Below are 18,658 nucleotides of genomic sequence, written 5' to 3'. Positions count from 1 at the left end.
AATACTTTTCTGTGGGTTGCTATCAACAAAGTTTGAAGCTAATGAGCTACAGGGTTACTGATAGTTATACCATTCTGTGATTTAAAAAAAAAAAAAATCATCTCATGGATTCTCCTTTGGAAAAGGAAAGACCATCAAATCAAGGCTGCATTCCTGTTGATGCAGCCACCGAGAATCTATGGCCAAAACTGCTTCACTGTGACCTTGAAGAACCCATCATCTCAGTGAATTTCATTGGAATATGCACCTTCACTGCCCAAACAGACTGAGGCAGGGGGCATTTCCATGCTGATGGAAGCTGCTGAGCTGCCAGTGGAATTCAGTAATGGGTAAATGTCCTTGTTTAAGCAGCTCCAAGATGAATCCAATTCCAAGATGTGCATTCCTGCATCTCAAGGTCCCAGACACAAGTGCACTCACAAAATAAGGTCAGAAGCTACTACAAGCTCCTTCCAACACACACACACACACACACACACACACACACACTATTCAGTTTATGAACTGCTCCATAGGAAAGCTGTCTCCTACAACTGCAGCTATTAAAGGGCTGATGTAAGAGAGACAACAATCAGAAGCAGCTCCCTCCACCAGCAAACCTGCATTAATAATTTAGCTATTAACAGCCATGTAACCAAAGAAGCTTGAGAGGGACAGCCCTGCAGTCGCCTGGGACACTGGGAACATCTCCACGGTCACCTCTTTTTCGACTTCCAAATCAGAGATCCTGTTGTCTCGAAGAGCTTGTCATCCTCAGAGAAAGGGAACATGACAAATTTGTGAAATCTAAGGAATAAATACAATTCCTATATGCCTTAAATTTATGGCCCTCACAAAGCCTGCAAAATATGATAAACCATTATAGGTTTTTCCCGTCTTCCCTGACTTGGTCACAATTAATTTCGCCATGTTCGAGTATAATATGAAATGTAATATATGGAGGCGGGAGATTTAGAGCCCTCGTTGCCTCGCAGTGAATAAGCTTCTGCAGTTTGGGGCCCCACAGGTAAAAGAAGCAATAATGACAGGCCTCATTTGGGGGAACTATTTGTGTGCGTTTTCTGTTTTGCATTGTTAAGCAAGACAAAAGTGCCCGAAGGAAACCTTGACAGCACAGGGCTAAAGTCACTCAAAATCCAAATGGCAAACGTATTCTGTAATTGAGATGCATGGCAGCTCTTATACATACCCTAGAAGAGCATCTTATTGTAAATAAAAGCTGTGCCTTAGCAAAAAACAACAGAAACTGCTCTGGCTTTACTGATACTCTAAACCTCAAAGGTCTGAAAATACAGAAAAATTCAGTTAGAAAGCTCCATGTAGGTTTTCCCACTCTATTCAGAAGAGTAATGGAAACTATTATTTATTGAAGACCCACTATGTGTGCGTACTGTGTTAGTACTTTACCGAGGTTATTGTAGTGAGTAGAATTGTGTCCCCCCGAAAGACATGTTCAAGTTCTAACCTTGAGGACCTGTGAATGTGACCTTATTTGGAAACAGGGTCTTTTCAGATGTAGTCCAGTTAAGAAGAGGTCATACTGGGTCAGAGTGAACCCTAATCCAAGGACTGGTATCCCTATAAGATGGAAATCTGGACAGAGACACAGGGAAGAAGGCCATTTGAAGATGCAGGCAGAGATGCGAGTGATGCAGCTACAAGCCGAGGGGTGCCCGGTACCTTCGGCAACCACCAGAAGCCAGGAGACAGGCCTGGTACAGACTCTCCCTCAGAGCCTCCAGAGGAAGCTACCCTGCTGCCATGTTGAATTCGGACTTCTAGCCTTCAGAACTGAGGGAGAACACATTCTTGTTGTAAGCCAGACAGTTTGTGGTCATTTGTTACAGCAACCCTATAATACAGCTGTCAGTAAAATCCCAACAACAACTGAGAGCTAGCCATTTTCATCCCCCATTTTATAGATGAGAAAACAGGCTGAGAAAGACTAACTAGTTCAAGGTCACATAGAGAGCAAGCAGTGGAGCCAGGATTTGGGCTGGGTTGTCTAACTCTAAATAAATCCCACGCCCTGATTACTAGCTAACAGGCACCAAATTTTGCCATTGGGTCTATAGAGTGGTTTTCCCCTGAGAAGGTTTTAAGGAAAAGATCCCTTAAAAAGGCAGTGACATTGGTATTTTATTGCTAACAAAATACAGTAGTAACCAGAAATGAGCCTCTTCCCAGAGATAACTAGGGCCACTCCAGCTGCACCTAGAATGGTTCTGTCTTGTCTAGGTGGCCGCTGGCTACATAATTGTGAATCCTCACGGGCACGAACAAACGTTTGGTATATGAACATCTCTTGTGAAAAGGGTAACATTCTTACACGAATTCATCAGTACAACTCTCCTCTCAAATACATGTCCCTCCAGACATTGGCATCAGGGGTCAGCCCCCTGGCCTTGGACACACCATAAAGTGAACTTCTGCGGAGGATCTAGCACCCTTGCCTCCCTCAGGGACCCAGAGCCTGCTGGGAGCCCAGGTGCTAAAAGGTCCCAGTGCAGACTCCCAGCACTGACATCCCACGCTCCCCAGGGTCTCCCCACCTCCGAAGGCCACTTCCCAGAAGCTGCAGAAACACCCTCTCCCATGGAGCCCACTATGTCTCCTGACTCGTCTGAAAGAAAAAACTCAAAATGCTAGAGGTTAGAAGCTTAAGCGACAAATGCAATAGGGAATCTGCAGAATCAGAGAGAGGGAGATGAAGGGAAGCACCAAGTAAACAAGGACGATGTTCAAAATATGCTCTGCAGGGATTGCTCCTGGCCTGCTTGGGTGCGTGGGTCATAGGGGAGGGACCCAAAGGGACACCTACGGCCCACCCCACCCAATTCCCATCTAACCAAAGCAGCCCAGATTACACGTTCAGCTGTGATGTAACCATTTCCTCAGAGAAAAGATCTCTTGATGCTGAAAGACTGGTTTGATTGGGTGAGGCTCTCAGCTCTCCCATTTCCCAGGCGCCCCTGGACAGCTCACTTCGCCCCTGAGAGACCTGGATCCCATCCATAAGCGGACAATAACGCCCACCTTACAGGCTTAACCTGAGGATGAAATGAAATAATTGTGCAAAAACACCTGATGCACTGTAGAGAGTCATCTAATATTCTTTCTCTTCCCCTTTCTCTTTTGTGATTAGTAGTGTGAGGCCTGTTTTAAAATTCCTGGTGGCAGACTTAAATGTCTAGGTAAACCAGCATATCATGCTGTTTTCTCAAAAATGAGGGATCCAATTCAAGCATTTAATGAGCACCAAAAAGCCAGATTTCTCATTGAGAAGGGAAAAAAAATCTGCATAATTAGCAAACTGTTCCTCCCTCCTCTTCCCTTAGCCAACAAAACAAATAGGAAAATAACCAAAAAAACCTGGAAGACAGCCTCACAAGCCACAAACAAACGTCTGGACACTAAGTATCCCCAGACCACTAGGATTACTGACCCAAAGGACACCTCCCTCCACCTCATCATCAAGGTCAAAGACAATGGCAGAGTGCCGTTCAACATAACAATGAAAACGTCCTTCACCATGGAAGCTGTACGAGGCACTTTGTATATACTGTCACTTTTGATTTCCAGAATAATTCCACAGGATGGAGCAGTGGTCTGTGACAGCAAGAGGTGTAACATCCCAGCCTGATTTTGCACTGGCTTCTTCTAGTTCTTTCAGGGAGCTCCTTGCCCACCCCCAGCAGATACAGTGGGTTTGCCCTCTCCCCATGTATTAGTTTCCCAGGGCTGCTGCAACCACCACAACGTGGGTGGCTTATAGCAATAGAAGTTTATTCTCTGGCAATTCTGGAGGACAGATGTCCAAAATCAAGGTATTGAGAGGGCGGTTTCTTCTGGAGGCTCTGTGGGAGAATCCATCCCATGCCGTCCTCCCAGCTTCTGGTGGCTGCCAGCAATCGGTCCCCGGCATTGCTTAGGTTGGGGACACATCACTCCAAGCTCTGCCTTTGTCTTCACATAGCCGTCTTTCATCTTCTTATAAGGACACATGCCATTAGATTTAGACCCCACTTGGGTAAATCCAGGATGATATCTCAAGATCCTAATGACACCCGCAAAGACCCTTATTCCAAATAAGGTCACATTCACAGGCTCTGGGTAGACATATCTTTTGGGGGGAGGGGATTCAACTCCCTACACCCCCCCCCTTCAGCATTACCATCCAGAAGGTACGCTAGCCCATAAGAGCACCTCACGCCCACCTCTGCCCTCAACCCTCAACTCAGCCATATAACCCAGGCAGGTCCACGTAGTTTATTACACAGATACAGGGAGAAGGCTGTAACCAGCATTGTCCAATAGAAATATAATGCAGACCACATATGTAATTTAAATGTTTCTAGTAGCCGCATTACAAAAAAAAAGTAAAAAGGAACAGGTAAAATTCATTGTGATAATATGGTTTATTTAACCCAGTATACCCAATAAAGGGTAAATATGGTCCTAGTCTTCAAAGAGGCCCTTGGGCCTAATTACTGCAACCCAGAACAGCTAAGGAAGCAAAACTGGTGCTGGAAGGACCAAGGAACTCAAACTCCCAGGTCACGAGGCCAAGTAAGAAGTGACCTTTCCTGATCTTTCACTGGAAGAACCAAGAGTGGGAAATGCAGCTTTTCTGACATGAAACCAAAATGTGCCTCCTCCACCCATACAGCACGCCCCCAGTCTGGGCTGAGCCGGGTTGCCACTGGCTCCTGCTCACAGCTAAAGCCAGGGCAACGCCAATTTGGTGGGAGACGGAAGCACCCTTGGATTCTCAAGGCCATCCTGCCGGGAGCTGTTTATGCCAATGGTGGCTTTGGCAAACTGCAGGCCAAGAGAGGGTCCCACTGAAACTGACTTCCCTCCCCAAAGGGAGGGGCGAAGGTCACAGGATCAGGACCATCTAAAGGAACATCAGAGAAGTATATTCTTAAAAAATAGGAGGATGGGCTTCCCTGGTGGCGCAGTGGTTAAGAATCCGCCTGCCAAGGCAGAGCACACGGGTTCAAGCCCTGGTCCGGGTAGATCCCACATGCCGCGGAGCAACTAAGCCCGTGTGCATCACAACTACTGAGCCTGCAAGCCACAACTACTGAGCCCACGTGCCACAACTACTGAAGCCCGTGCGCCTAGAGCCCGTGCTCCGCAACAAGAGAAGCCACCGCAATGAGAAGCCCATGCACTGCAACGAAGAGTAGCCCCCAAAAGCCCTTGCACAACAACGAAGACCCAATGCAGTCAAAAATAAATAAACTAAATACATCTTAAAAAAATACAGTGAATAACATCATTCCTGCTTTAGAACTTAAAAAACAAACAAACAAACAAACAAAATATGAGGATGTGAAAACAAACCTTTTCAACAGTACGTACACCTGCCAATAGGATCTGAGGTCTCCATGAGTTACTTTCTGTTCTTAACAATATTACAAGCCTTCCAGGTGCTAGCCTAGGACACCACTTTTTTATCAACACTATTCCATTTAGTTCTCACAACAATTCCACTGAGACAGTTATTGCCTCCATGTTTCAGATGAGAAAACTGAGACCAGAGAGGTTAACTGACAAAGCCAAAGTCACACAGCAGAGAAACAGAGAGCTTGGGTCTGGTCCCAAGTCACTCTGTCTGCAGAGCCCTTGCTCTCACAGTAAAATCCTCCCTGCCATTGGTTCTGCCTTCCCATTTCCTTCTGTTATTTCCCCAAGGTGTGACCTAATGACCCATGAAAGTGGAGAAATGAGAACTAAAAGCCCCGGGCATAGCTCTAGGTAGAACTTGGGCCCCAGAGAGAGAGGTTTTCTACATTTTTTTTTTCTCTTTCTTTATATATGAAATTTCTCAACCAATTTGAAAACCAAAACCCAAATGATAATTCCTTGACCTTCCTGGGGTCAGCAGTGGCCCAAGGGTCTTCAACAATAGCTCCCAAACTGAGGTCCCCAGAGGGCTGGGGACACCGAATATTCCCAGGACTAATTCAAAAGGACCCACCAAATTTGTCCAATTGCCTAAATGCTGGGCAATTCACACATCAAATTTCTTTGTTCTTGGCTGAAATCAAAACACATTAGTGTGGTAACAACTACCTCCTTCGAATGGAATCTCTCATAGTTATAAAAGTCTTTCATTAATGTTTTAACAATACAAATTATTATTTAATAATTGCGGTTTGGTAGCAGCAAGCTATTTCAAAACATGTGGTTCATAGGGGAATATTCTAAAAGAAGTCCTTGGCTGGGTTAGACACAAAGTAAGCAGACTAAGCTTTATCAGCGCCTTTGGCATGCACCGTTGGGAAACTGGAAAAGGCCTGCATGAGGCCCAAAAGCAAAATCCAAGTTTATCATTAATAAAATAACATTTCAGGACTTCCCTGGTGGTGCAGTGGTTAAGAGTCTGCCTGTCAATGCAGAGGACACGGGTTCAAGCCCTGGTCCGGGAAGATCCCACAGGCCACAGAGCAACTAAGCCCGCAAGCCACAACTACTGAGCCCAAGTGCCATAACTACTGAAGCCTGTGCGCCCTAGAGCCCGTGCTCCGCAACAAGAGAAGCCACCAAAATGAGAAACCCGCACACTGCAACGAAGAATAGCCCCCGCTTGCCGCAACTAGAGAAAGCACATGAGCAGCAATGAAGACCCAACACAGCCAAAAAATTTAAAAAATAAAAAATAAAATAAAATAACATTTCTCATACTGTCATTTTCCCGAACTGTTTAACAAAGTTCACATTCATTCATTAACCTTCCCAGTGAGAGAGCCAAGTGAACTAGAATTTCCATTTTTTTATATATAAAAACAAACAATTCCAAAAGGAGTAACTCAAACCAGCTAACTAACTGGCCAGTAGCTTAGTTGCCTAACAAGAGCATGCCCATCCCCATAAAGAAAGGGGTGACAAGGAGAGGGGAAATGTCAGGAAATCTTGAAATCTGAGTGTAATTCCTCTCCTGTGATTTGACTTTTTTGGGTCAAAGAAGCCTCAATTTCCCCAGCAATAAAATGGGGTTAATATCTACCATCTGATAATGAAGATATAGCTATAAATTACTTTGAATTGCCTGGATTATCAGCATTATGCAAATTGATGGTCTCATTAGAGACCTACTAAACACAGTTATAAATCTTATAAAACTACTTCGATAGAAATTAAGGCTCAATTAAGAGCCTTCATTTTTAAAAATTTTCCATCACCTTGTTAAAGACCAGAACATTCAAAACCAGCTTAGACATTTCTAGAGCAGGGATGTAAGACCTTTCTCTAACAGTCTTGATAAAGCTCAGCATTGATAAACAGTTGGCTAATAAGAAAGGTTAGAGGACGGATCTGAGAGTCAGGCTGAAACCAAGAGACTAGGAGAGCCCTCGCCAGTAGACAGCCACTGGCTCAAGAACCTTGTCCCACCTATGACACCACATGTCTCTGCACAGAACTATGAGGTCCAAAGGATCGTATAAATTCTCTTTCAAGCATGGTACATAGGAAAGAACTTGAACTAACTTGACTCAGTTTAACTTTGCTTATCCTAATGCCTTCAGAAGAGGCAAATGAATGACAACAACCTAAAACAAATGGACTAGAAACTCTAACACCCATGGTTTCAACACTCATCTAAAGCTCACTAATTTGAAAAGATACATGCACCCCCATGTACACTGCAGCATTACTCTCAACAGTCAAGACAAGGAAGCAACCTATGTGTCCACCGACAGATGACTGGATAAAAAAAATGTAGTATATATACATAATGGAATATTATTCAGCTACAAAAAAGAAGGAAATCCTGTCTTTGGCAATAACATACAGAGACCTTGAGAGCATTCTGCTAAGTGAAACAGAAGTCTGACAGAGAAAGACAAATACTGTATGATCTCACTTATAGGTGGAATCTAAAAAGAAAAAACGGAACTCATAGATACAGAGAACAGATCGGTGGCTGCCAGAGGCAGAAGGTTGAGGGTGGGTGAAATGGGTGAAGGCGGTCAAAAGGTACAAACTTCCAGTTATAAAATAAGTTAAGTCCTGGGGATGTGACGTACAGCATGGTGACTATAGTTAATACCACTGTATTGTATATTTGAGAGTTGGTAAGAGAGTAAAAGTTCTCATCATGAGGGGAAAAACAATTCGCAACTGTGTGGTAATGGATGTCACCTAGACTTACTGTGATGATCATTTTTCAGTATATACAAAGATCGAATCATTATGTTGTACACCTGAAACTAATATATTATATGTCAATTATATCTCGATAGAAAAAATTTTAATGGCTATAATAAAAAAGACAAACGATGTTAAATCAAGCAAGCAAGCAAGCTCTGCTAACCCAAGAGGTCCAACACTAACACCGCCCACTGCCTGGGGACTAGCCTCTGCCCGCCCTCAGGAAGGGAGCTCCATCAGACTACAATTACCTTTGCAGAGACCCTGGCACCCTTCAACCCATCAATCTCAGAGCCAACTAATGCAACTGCAGTTCCCAAAGTCAAAAAGGTCATAGGTTGGTTGATCCCCAAACTAGCCAAGATGATCAAGCAGTGAATTAAGGAACTATATAGCTGGGTATTTTCTTGTAAACCCTCTCAGGACCATCCTCTGCCTGGTCTGGCCTGTGGCCAAACTCTACCACTGGGCTGTCCCATCTGGGATTCCCTGGTCCCACTCAGCTACAGTGTGCTCACAGCAGAAACCATACCACTTGCATCCTGGTGCCCAAACTCAAGGGACGCCATCAAGAGCTAAAGCAATCATTTAAGCTAAAAGAATCCTACTCCCTCCCTCTAACCCAAGACACTAGGACCCTTAGAGAAACAATTCTGAATGTGGGTGTTTTTAAAATTTAAATATTTCAATGAGCTGACTCTTCCAGGCTCAGCTGGTGATCAATTTACCTTTTAACTGTCTTTTCCAGCTCAATAATCTGCCCTAGGTAAAGCAGTGCCTCCTGCTTAGGTGAGACCAAGAGGTTAAGAAAACAGGGAAATCCTTTCAGGACTGCCACCTACAGGGGCCCTCACATCTAGGGCACTGGGTCCCACCACACATCCCAAGCAGAGCAGCGCTAGGGACACAAAGATGTGTGAGAAACAGCCCGAAGGGAACCAAGGAGCTTAGTACAGCAAGAACAGATGCACACAGGGAAACACTGAGCACACCTCAGTACCAGGCACATGTCACCTGAATGTTACAAACAGAAAGGATGGGGCCACTCCACCCTGGACAGCCTGGATGGCTCCGGACAAGGACCGCACAGCGCAGCTCTGTACGGCAGGCACACCAACCTCAAGGGAGAGGAGACTGGAGGAAGGCAGGAAACCAGCTCCCAGAGTCTATAGCCTGGATTTTACCTTTGATGCAATGAGGGAGGTGCTTCACTATGACTTCCCTTCCTCCCCCAAAACATGAGTCAGAACTCCTAGTTGTGAACTGGCCATGTTACCCTGCATCACTCTGGAGAATCACAAGCCATCATTAAATCAATAAAAAAATCTCACCCTGGCTAGAGCGCGTTCCATGGGGCGATCACGTGAGAAGGTGCAGCCCTGTAAACCGACATCCGCAACCCAGAGTGTCCACCGTGAGCATGGGGTTCAGGCTGGAAACCGCTGTCTGTCTTCCCTCACTCCACCACCTTGAGGTACCTTGTCGGGGCTCTCCCCACCTGAACTCTCCCAGGGCACCTCTTATTCCTCTTTCAAAGCTGCCTGGGAGAACATGTTTTCTGTAATATACTAATTCAGTGACGCAACCTAACCTGTACCTTTTCTTAGCCTAAAAGAAGTTTTCAGGAACAAAACTCCATTATTTGGTCCTTTCTCCTTCATAATTAACCTCTGCATGCATCCCCTATTATGATTTTTCCTCTTCTAATTACTAAGAGGACTCCTGATTAGACCTAATCTCCTTTGTAGCAGAATGTGGCCATGTGACTAAGTTTTGGCCAATAGAATGTAAAAAGAAGTCCTGGGTTTGACTTCCAGGAAGGATCCTTAAGAAGAGGGAGCCCATCCTGCTTAGTGTCTTCCTCCTTCCTCCAGACTGGAATTCAGATGACATGGCTGGTACTCAAGCAGTCATCTTGGGTCATGGAGTAGTTACCAGAGGAACACGTAAGAGAAAGAGCCTGGGTCCCTGATAACATGAAGCCACCAAGCCACCCTGAATTACCTACCTCCAGCAGGCCCTGAAAGCTACTCAAGGGACTTAATACATGCCTGAGAAATGCACGTTTCATGCAAATTAAGCAAGTTATTGAATTTGGCTTGAGTTTCAATAGGGCCATAACACCCAAACAAAACACTTTTAGAAATGTTTTAAGCACACCTATTTCTAAGACTCCAAGAAAAATAAAAAGCTAAAATAACACAGCTAAACACACACACATACCACTTAAGTCACTGTCTACCCTGCCACACAACACAATTCAACCAAAACAAACTCTTCTGGGAAAGAAGTCTCATTCATTCCAACAGCATCTCAGATACCTGAAAGTGTGTTTCCCAGACACACTCCATTGAGCTCCTGGAGAGAAGACCGTGTTATTCAACTCAGAATCCCCAAGTGCCTAACACAATGCCTGAAACATAGTAAATCTGATGATGAATGAAACAAAATTCATCCACTGGCCTGGGAGAGGGGAAAGGAGTGTACAAGGATATATAGCATCTTCATTCCTGAGTGTATCTGTGTCAGTGTTTCCAGGAAACATCCCTCGTCCATCCTCCCAGGACCCCCATCCCCTCTCTTCTCTATACGACCTCCTTCACAGACTCCCCCGAGCCAGCTCCCAGCACGTGCTGTGGTGGCGAAGCTTTCCAGTCCCACCACCTGTAAGTCCCAAGTTGTCTCCACCGATCTTCCTTTTCCCCCTAGGACACTGGCCTTCCACACCTCTGGATTCACAGAATTAATCCCTAGAATTATGTTTTTCTTAATTGCAAATTCAAATTCTACCATGATACGATTCACTAACAACAAGTTTAAAGAATTACCTGGCAGGTTTATTGCCAACATCACCTTATGCTACTCTGATGCCCCGCAACTGTGGGACCACCCCATTTCTACTTCAGGGCCTGGGCCTCTCTTCAGCACTCTGCACTCCTGGGGATCTGAAAGCCCTTCATTCTGCACCAGTCCAACTCCACCTACCCTGATAGCAAAATGGTCCCCTCTCTGCATCCACTGACTCTCCAACCCTGCCGAGGGCATCTTCTAAGTACCTGTTCTCCTGAGCCTTAGCACTTAAGTCCCTACTTGCTCTGAGAAATTTCTACCACCATCAGCACCTTCGAGCAACATAAAAATTCTCTCTTTTGGTCTCACATGCTTCCATTTTTCCAAAAGTCCCCTACTGCCCTCCTCTTCTAGGCCAGCTGTCTGGCCCAGCCCGGCTAGAGGGTCCATTCCCCAACCCCCATCAAGAATCAGAGCATCACTCTACACCTTTCCACCCTACAAAGCCCAGTGCCAGAGATTACACCATTAGCACACCAGTTCATCTACTGTCCATTATTGTTGGGGTTTTTTGTTAACTTCCTTTAACCCATCACCTCTTAGTTACTTTTTACATCCACTCCTCCCAGCAGACCAATCAATCCATAATGACTTTTGGGAATGGGAATGCGGGCTTATTATTATTTTTTTTTTTTTTTTTTTTTGGCCACAAACTACAGGTAACAAAATTGACTTCAGGAAGTGTAGGGAAAACAAAAGTGGAGAGAACACAGCTGCTAGAATTTCCATGCTCCTTCCAGAGGCCTGTTGTGCACGCTCTTGTCCTCCAGGGAGAAGGACTGGTACTAATCCATCAGCATCTGAAACACCCCACAGCTTATCCTATTACTGCCTCTACCAGGATAACATTTTCAAGTTGCAACAACACACTTGATTGCAACTAGAGGCAGTGGTGCAGCCAGAAAGTAATAATCATTAATATGAGCAGCGTCTCTAATAAAACACAGAATTCCAGGGCCAAATGCATGGAAGTGAGGCTGCAAACTTCCATTACACCCAAGCAGTTGCTAGGTTATCTCAGCCTGGAGACATGGAACATGGACATGAAGGCAGCAGGCAGCCCCTCGTATCAAGGTCAGCCAAGGAATAGAGCCAGATGCTGAAGTGTCTCAGTGAAACACAGTCCACAGCTGGCCAGGGTTAGGCTCCAAGGCCATGGGAGTTGGAAAAGATGAGCACAGCCCCATGGCACCTCCTCCCCATCTGTGAGCAGGTGTCTCTTCCTCTACTTACTCCTTAAGAGTTGGTGGCATTAGAGAAATGAGTTCAAATATACATAGAAAATTAAATTATAAAAAGGTAGGGTAGCAGACACACTCTTAAGAAGGCCCCTCCATGGTTGCTGGTGTCATGCCATTGTGTGATCATCTCCCCTTGAATGTGGGCAGGACTGTGACTTGCTTCCAGCAAAGCAAAGGTGATGAGATGTTAGAGAAGACTGTAGGACCCCCTCTTTCTCTTGCTGACTTGATGAAACAAGAGGCCATGCTGGGGACCCACATGACAAGGAACTGAGAGCAACAGTCGGCAAGAAAATGATGCCTCCGTCCAGGTGCCTGCCAGGAAATGAATGCCGCTAACAACCAAGTGAGTTTGGAAATGGATCTTTCCCCAGGCGAGCCTCAGATGTGACTTCAGCTCCAGCTGACACTTTGATCGGAGCCTTATAGAGAATGTGGCTAAGCCATGCCCAGACTCCTAACCCACAGAAACTGTGAGAAAATAAATGTGTGCTGTTTTAAGACACTACATTGGTAATAATATTGTTACACAGCAATAGAAAACTAATACAGGTCTAGTCAGTGGGCAGGGGGCATTATTCAGTAAATGATTGGAAGAAATAGGTAGCCACCTGGAAAAAAATAAATTGGGGCCCTTGCCTCACACATGACACCAAAATAAACTCCACATGGATAAAAGATTTAAATATGAAAAATAAATCAAAAGGAGAAAACACAAATTTTTTAATACGTAATTTTGGAGTGAGGAAGGCTTAAGTGTGAAGTGAAAATCTGGAACAGTTTTTTCATCTAGAAAGAAAGGATTAATAAATCTGACTAAAGTAAGAAAATATATCCTGCAACATATAGCACAAAGAGCTAATTTCCTTAATATATAAGTAGCTCCTACAAATCAATAAGAAAAGATCATTTGGAAAAGATGCTCACTCATTATTAGAGCAGTGACCATGAGACAGTGACTATGATAAAATGTTTGATAACACAGTGAGTTTGGAAAGCAGTGGGGAAACTGGCACCCTCATTTACAGCTGGTTGGGGTAAACTGGAACAGCTTCTCCGGGGGACACTTAGGCAGTAATGACCAAATACCAAATGCACTTAGCTCTTCAACAATTCTACTTCATTGGACATGTAAAATAACCTATGTTATTTTAATGTACTTATATAATATAATATAACACTGTCTGTCACAGCAAGGATGTAAATCATCCAATCTACCAATAGGAGACTGGTTAAGTAATTTATGGTGCACCCACGTAACAGAATGCCATGAATACCATCAACCATAAAAATAAATGAGGCAGCTCTTTCTGTTCTGATAGAGAGAGCTCTGAAATATATTTGGAAATAAACAACAACAATAACCAAAATGCAAACAAACAATTAAGAGGTGTCTCCAGGGAGGAGACTAGGGGTGGCTGGAGACAGGAGGAGAGGGAGACTTTTCACTGTGTGCTTTTTTGCATCTTATGAATATTAAACCACAAGGTTACATTTCTTTTTCAAAACAAATTCACATCAGTAAATAGGTACAAAATGTAGAACAACCTGCATGCTATATGATTTCTATAAAGAAATTAAATTTAGAATATATATACCCAATATTATATACAGTATATACAACTCTAGATAGATATTATATATGGATATCCATCTCTAAACAGATGTCTATATATTACATATTACATAGCCATAAACAGCTACCTCTGGAAGAACACACAAGAATCTGAGGGCTGGTTTCCTCTGCGTTGGAGAACTAGTATAACTGGTACCTGGTAAACTGCATCGTGAGGCAGCAGGGGTGAGAGAGAGAACTACTTTTTCACCATATTTTCTTCAAATTCTGAACCATTACAGATATTACCAATTTAAAGACAGATCACGATGAAAATATTTAAGCCATTGTGGTCCCTCTGGCCTCTGCTCTTCCTCCTTTAAGACCCCCCCCCCCAGCCCCCGATGCATCTCCCCACACATCCACACTAAAGATTCCCAATCTCTGTCTCCACCCCAGCTGTGTCCTAAAACTCTTCTCCACTGCTCAGCACAGAGAGCTGGCCATTCCCCCTCTAGATCTCCTTGGGCGGTGTCTTCCCTGAGGAGATGGAGTCCTCAGAGCTCTGTGCTCCATGAAGCTCAGCTCTCCTCCGCTCAGGTGCGACCTCGCTGGCGCCCGCCACGTAATGCCCTCTAGATGCTGGCACTTTCCAAATCTCCATCGCTGCCCAGATCTCTCCTCTGAGCTCCAGATACAAAACCCAGGACGTCTTCTCACAGACAACTCAGACTCCTGGCCCCTCACGCCTGCAGTTCCTTGGGTGTTCCCTGGATCCACTCAACCAGCAGAAGCCCAGGGTCTTCCAGGATTCCTTCCCCCACTCGGGCCCCCTCCCGGTAATCAATGACAAGCCCCTGTGGATCCTACCTCTACACTGTTCTGTAACCTTCCCACTTCTTTCCACCTCTGCAGCCACCACCCTAGTGCAGACTGCCTTCACCTCTTCCCTGCAAGCTCCCAGCTGCTCTGAATGCCCATGACATCACCCCCCCATCCACGCTCCCCGCGGCTGCTACACTCAGCTTTGAAACGTCTCTAAGAGTCTGCTTGGGCTCCAGAACAAAATGCCACAGACTGAATGGCTTAAAGGATAGAAATTTATTTTCTCACAGTTCTGGAGGCTAGAAGTCCAAGATCAAGGTGTGGGCAGGGTTGGTTTCTCCTGAGGCCTCTCCCCTTGGCTTGCAGACGGCCACCTCCTTGCTGTGTCCTCACGCGGCCTTTCCTCCGTGTGCCTGCATCCCTGGTCTCTCTTTGTATGTCCGAATTTCCTCTTCTAATAAGGACACCAATCAGATGGCATGAGGGCCCACCTTAGCCTCATTTTAACTTAATCACCTCTTTAAAGGCCCAATCTCTATCTTTAAAGGTACCCATTCTGAGGTACAGAGGTTAGGGTTTCAACACTTGAATTTGGGAGCAGTAGGGGGGCACAATTCAGCCCATAACAATATCCGACAAGTCACGGCGCTCCCCTCCATAAAAGCCTTCAGTTTTATGGGTGTCCCACTGCCCTTAGAATAATATCTTTCCAACACGTGATCCCTGCCTACTTCTCTCCCTCCCAGCTGAGAACAAGGAGGGGGTAAAGAAGCAGACGGAGATAAGAGCACAGCTGGGAACAGACAGGATTAGAGAGATTAGGAAGGACGGTGCCTTCTGTTATTTCTCTTCTTTTTTCCAAGTACTGACAGATTTGAGGCAAGCTGTCCAACCTCTCTGAAGAATGAGGCTTGGCCCTTGATGACCTATGAGCCTCCCTGAACATACATGTCATGTCACAGAAATGACATCTCCACCCCATACTTAGATCCTCTGGACAAAAGACCTGTGTCCCCTCAGCCAAAGCAAGGGTTCCCCCAGAGTCACACTCAGAGAAACTTCCGGCTGAATCCAGATCGAAAGCAAATCTACACTGCAACTGAGTGACCTCTCTCTTAGTCCTAACTGCTCAGTAAGGTGATCCAGATAATGGGCATCAGAGATTCCCCACCTCACCCTGAAAGCACGGCCTTGGCCACAGCACCATGAAATCCCTCATTCCTCTGTCTCCACACACGAGGTGAATGACCTGGGGCAGAATGCTCACTACCTCTGAGTCTTGGTTTGTGCGCCTGCAGAATGGGGTTAACTCCCTTCGAAATTCCCTTCTAGGTAATTCCTACTGTATTGTTTCCTAGAGCTGCTTAACAAGTTACCACAAACCGGTGGCTTAAAACAACAGAAATCTACAATAGCCAAGACATGGAAGCAACCTAAACGTCCACTGACAGAGGAATGGATAAAGAAGATGTGGTACATATATACAATGGAATACTACTCAGCCATAAAAAAGAATGAAATAATGCCATTTGTAGCAACATGGATGGACCTAGAGATTATCACACTAAGTGAAGTAAGTCAGACAGAGACAGACAAATACCATACGATATCACTTACATGTGGAATCTAAAAAAATCATACAAATGAACTTATTTACCAAACAGAAACAGACTCACAGACAAAGGAAACAAACTTCGGTAATTTATGGTACCAAAGGGGGTGGGGGGGGAGATAAATTAGGAGTTTGGGATTAACATATACACACTACTATATATAAAATAGGTAAACAACAAGGACCTACTGTATAGCACAGGGAACTGTACTCAATATGCTATAATAACCTATAATGGAAAAGAATCTGAAAAAGAATATATATGTATATATATGTATGTATGTATAAATAACTGAATCACTTTGCTGTATACTTGAAACTAACACAACATTGCAAATTAACTATACTTCCAAAAAAAAAAAAAAAAAAAACCCCAGAAATCTATTCTCTCCCAGTTCTGGAGGATAGAAGAAGGAAATCGAGGTGTTGGCAGGGCTACACTCTCTCTGAGGGCTCTAGGGAAGATGCTTCCTCACTTCTCTCCTAGCTTCTGGTGGTGGCCGGCAATCCTTGGCGTTCCTTGGCCTGTACCTACATCACTCCAATTACTGCCTCTGTCTTCGCACGGCCATCTTCCCCTGTGTGTATCCATTTGTGCGTTCCCTCCTCTTAAGGACATCAGTCCTTGGAATGCGCGCCCACCCTAATCCAGTAGGATTTCATCTTAAGTAATTATGTTTGCGAAGACCCCATTTCCAAATAAGGTCACATCCACAGATACCAGGGGTAAGGACATGAACATATCTTTTTTGGGGTGACATAATTCAACCCACCTAGAAGATGGTGAGAGGATTAAAAAGAGACAAGGATGCCAAGCACTAAGAATGCTGCCAGGGGCACACAGGGCACTCAACAAGCCACACAAGGGAGCAGTTTCTCCCACACAGCAGCCTCCTTCCCAGAAGATCAGGCCACACTTCTTCACTCCTCGTAAGAACAAAAACCGCAAGCAAGAAACCAAAAGCCAACATGCCAGCATCCTTATGGCTGATGTGTCGTTAAGACTTTTAAAACATACAACCAGGCCCTGGTACCAAGTCACTGATGTAAATATTCTATCAGTGGGTCTCTGAGCAAGCGTGCTCCCGCACGTGAGCCCCACATGCCTTGGAGGAGGGGGAAGAGCTGGTCTGCCAGTAAGGAGCCCCAAGGGCTGCTGGAAAAGGGTTTACCCAAGGTATGCAACTCGGCTTCCAACATCTGGCTGCCTTCCAGCTGTGCAGAAACATCCAGACGTAAGGCCCTGTAAGCCCCATAGGCTGTATAGAGCCCGGAGCCGAGGCTGGGTCCTTCCCAAGGGCAGCTGGGCAGGCAGTGCGGCCAAGGAAGGGATGAATAAATCATAGGCAGAGCCAGACTCCCACTGCCCCCCTCGGTGGAACCCAAATGCCCATCACCACGATCAAAGCTGCTGCCCATGACTTGAGATTGACTTTGACGGGGCTCATTAAGGCATAAGCTCCTGCAGGGTGGATTTTCTCCATGGATAATGCTTGAAAATTAGGAAGTAAGTGGCCTGGGAGAACCTGGGACCCATTAACCAGCTAGCCTGACGGAGCTTCCATTAAAAGAGAAAAATGGCTGAAAATCTGAAAACCGTCCTTGGGCAGCTGTTCAAAGATTCCATTATGAGTTTTCCAGGAGGGCCTCCGGGGGGTTCACACCTCCCTCTGTAAGGCAGAAGCTCCTCAGAGGGAGTGAGAGGGGCCTGGACTGAGGAGGCAGCCCCAGGGTTCGAATCCTGGTTGCTCTGAATGTTGGGGATACCTGTTTCCCGAGGGGGAGAAACCAGAGCCCCAGCTGCCACCCTCGGGTAAGGCACACGTTTCCACGATGCAGGCCTGCGGATAAAATCGTGAAGCCGAGCCGGGGACTGGCGCGCACGCCAGACGCTCTTAGGAAATCTGTACATCGATACGGTCCCGTCTGCCAGGTACCAAATGCTGAGGCTGCGCTTTAGGAATATAAGCGCCTGACACAGTCACCAAGTCACAAGACAACCAACAAGGCCCAAGGGGAAACGCAGAAGGGCCTCAACACATCACGACTGTTACTCCAAATAAATAAGCCACCTTTTAGGTTCCAAACAGCATGTGAACCCCAGCTCTGTGACCTGGCTGTGACGTGACTTCGGCACATCCAACACCTGCAGTATCAGTTTCCTCATCTGTAAAATGGGAATAATAGTGCCTCTGCCTCCCAGAGACTTTTTATGAGGATCACATGAGAGATCTCTCATAACGCACCTCCAGCGGGTGTTAAATAAATGTCAGATCCGCCCCCACCGTTCTTCTTCCCTCCCTCGTCTCTCCGGCATGTCCCACCCTCCTATGTTCTCAGGAGCCCTCCCCAGGTCCTCTCAACATCGTCAGGGCTCCCTAGAAAACCCTTCCCTAAACCCTAAACACCCAC

The 18,658-nt window shown here is 45.5% G+C and overlaps 1 protein-coding gene across 3 annotated transcripts in view; it reads right to left on the bottom strand.

Moving 5' to 3' along the window:
• The window catches only part of LDLRAD3 (low density lipoprotein receptor class A domain containing 3), a 252,658-nt gene that overhangs the window by 214,133 nt on the left and 19,867 nt on the right, over positions 1 to 18,658 (bottom strand). The window contains exon 2 of one of the 3 annotated variants that reach the window (XM_082410563.1): positions 14,923 to 15,088. The exons of the other annotated variants lie outside the window; for them this stretch is intronic. The gene's annotated coding sequence lies outside the window, so the exon portion shown is untranslated. The remainder of the gene's footprint in view (positions 1 to 14,922; positions 15,089 to 18,658) is intronic. 3 annotated transcript variants of the gene reach the window in all.

The sequence above is a fragment of the Balaenoptera physalus genome, assembly GCF_965194825.1.
Source record: "Balaenoptera physalus genome assembly, chromosome: 10".
NCBI classification, from domain to species: domain Eukaryota; kingdom Metazoa; phylum Chordata; class Mammalia; order Artiodactyla; family Balaenopteridae; genus Balaenoptera; species Balaenoptera physalus.
The sequence above is the reverse complement of the archived record's forward strand: the minus strand, read 5'-3'. Positions and strand labels throughout refer to the sequence as shown.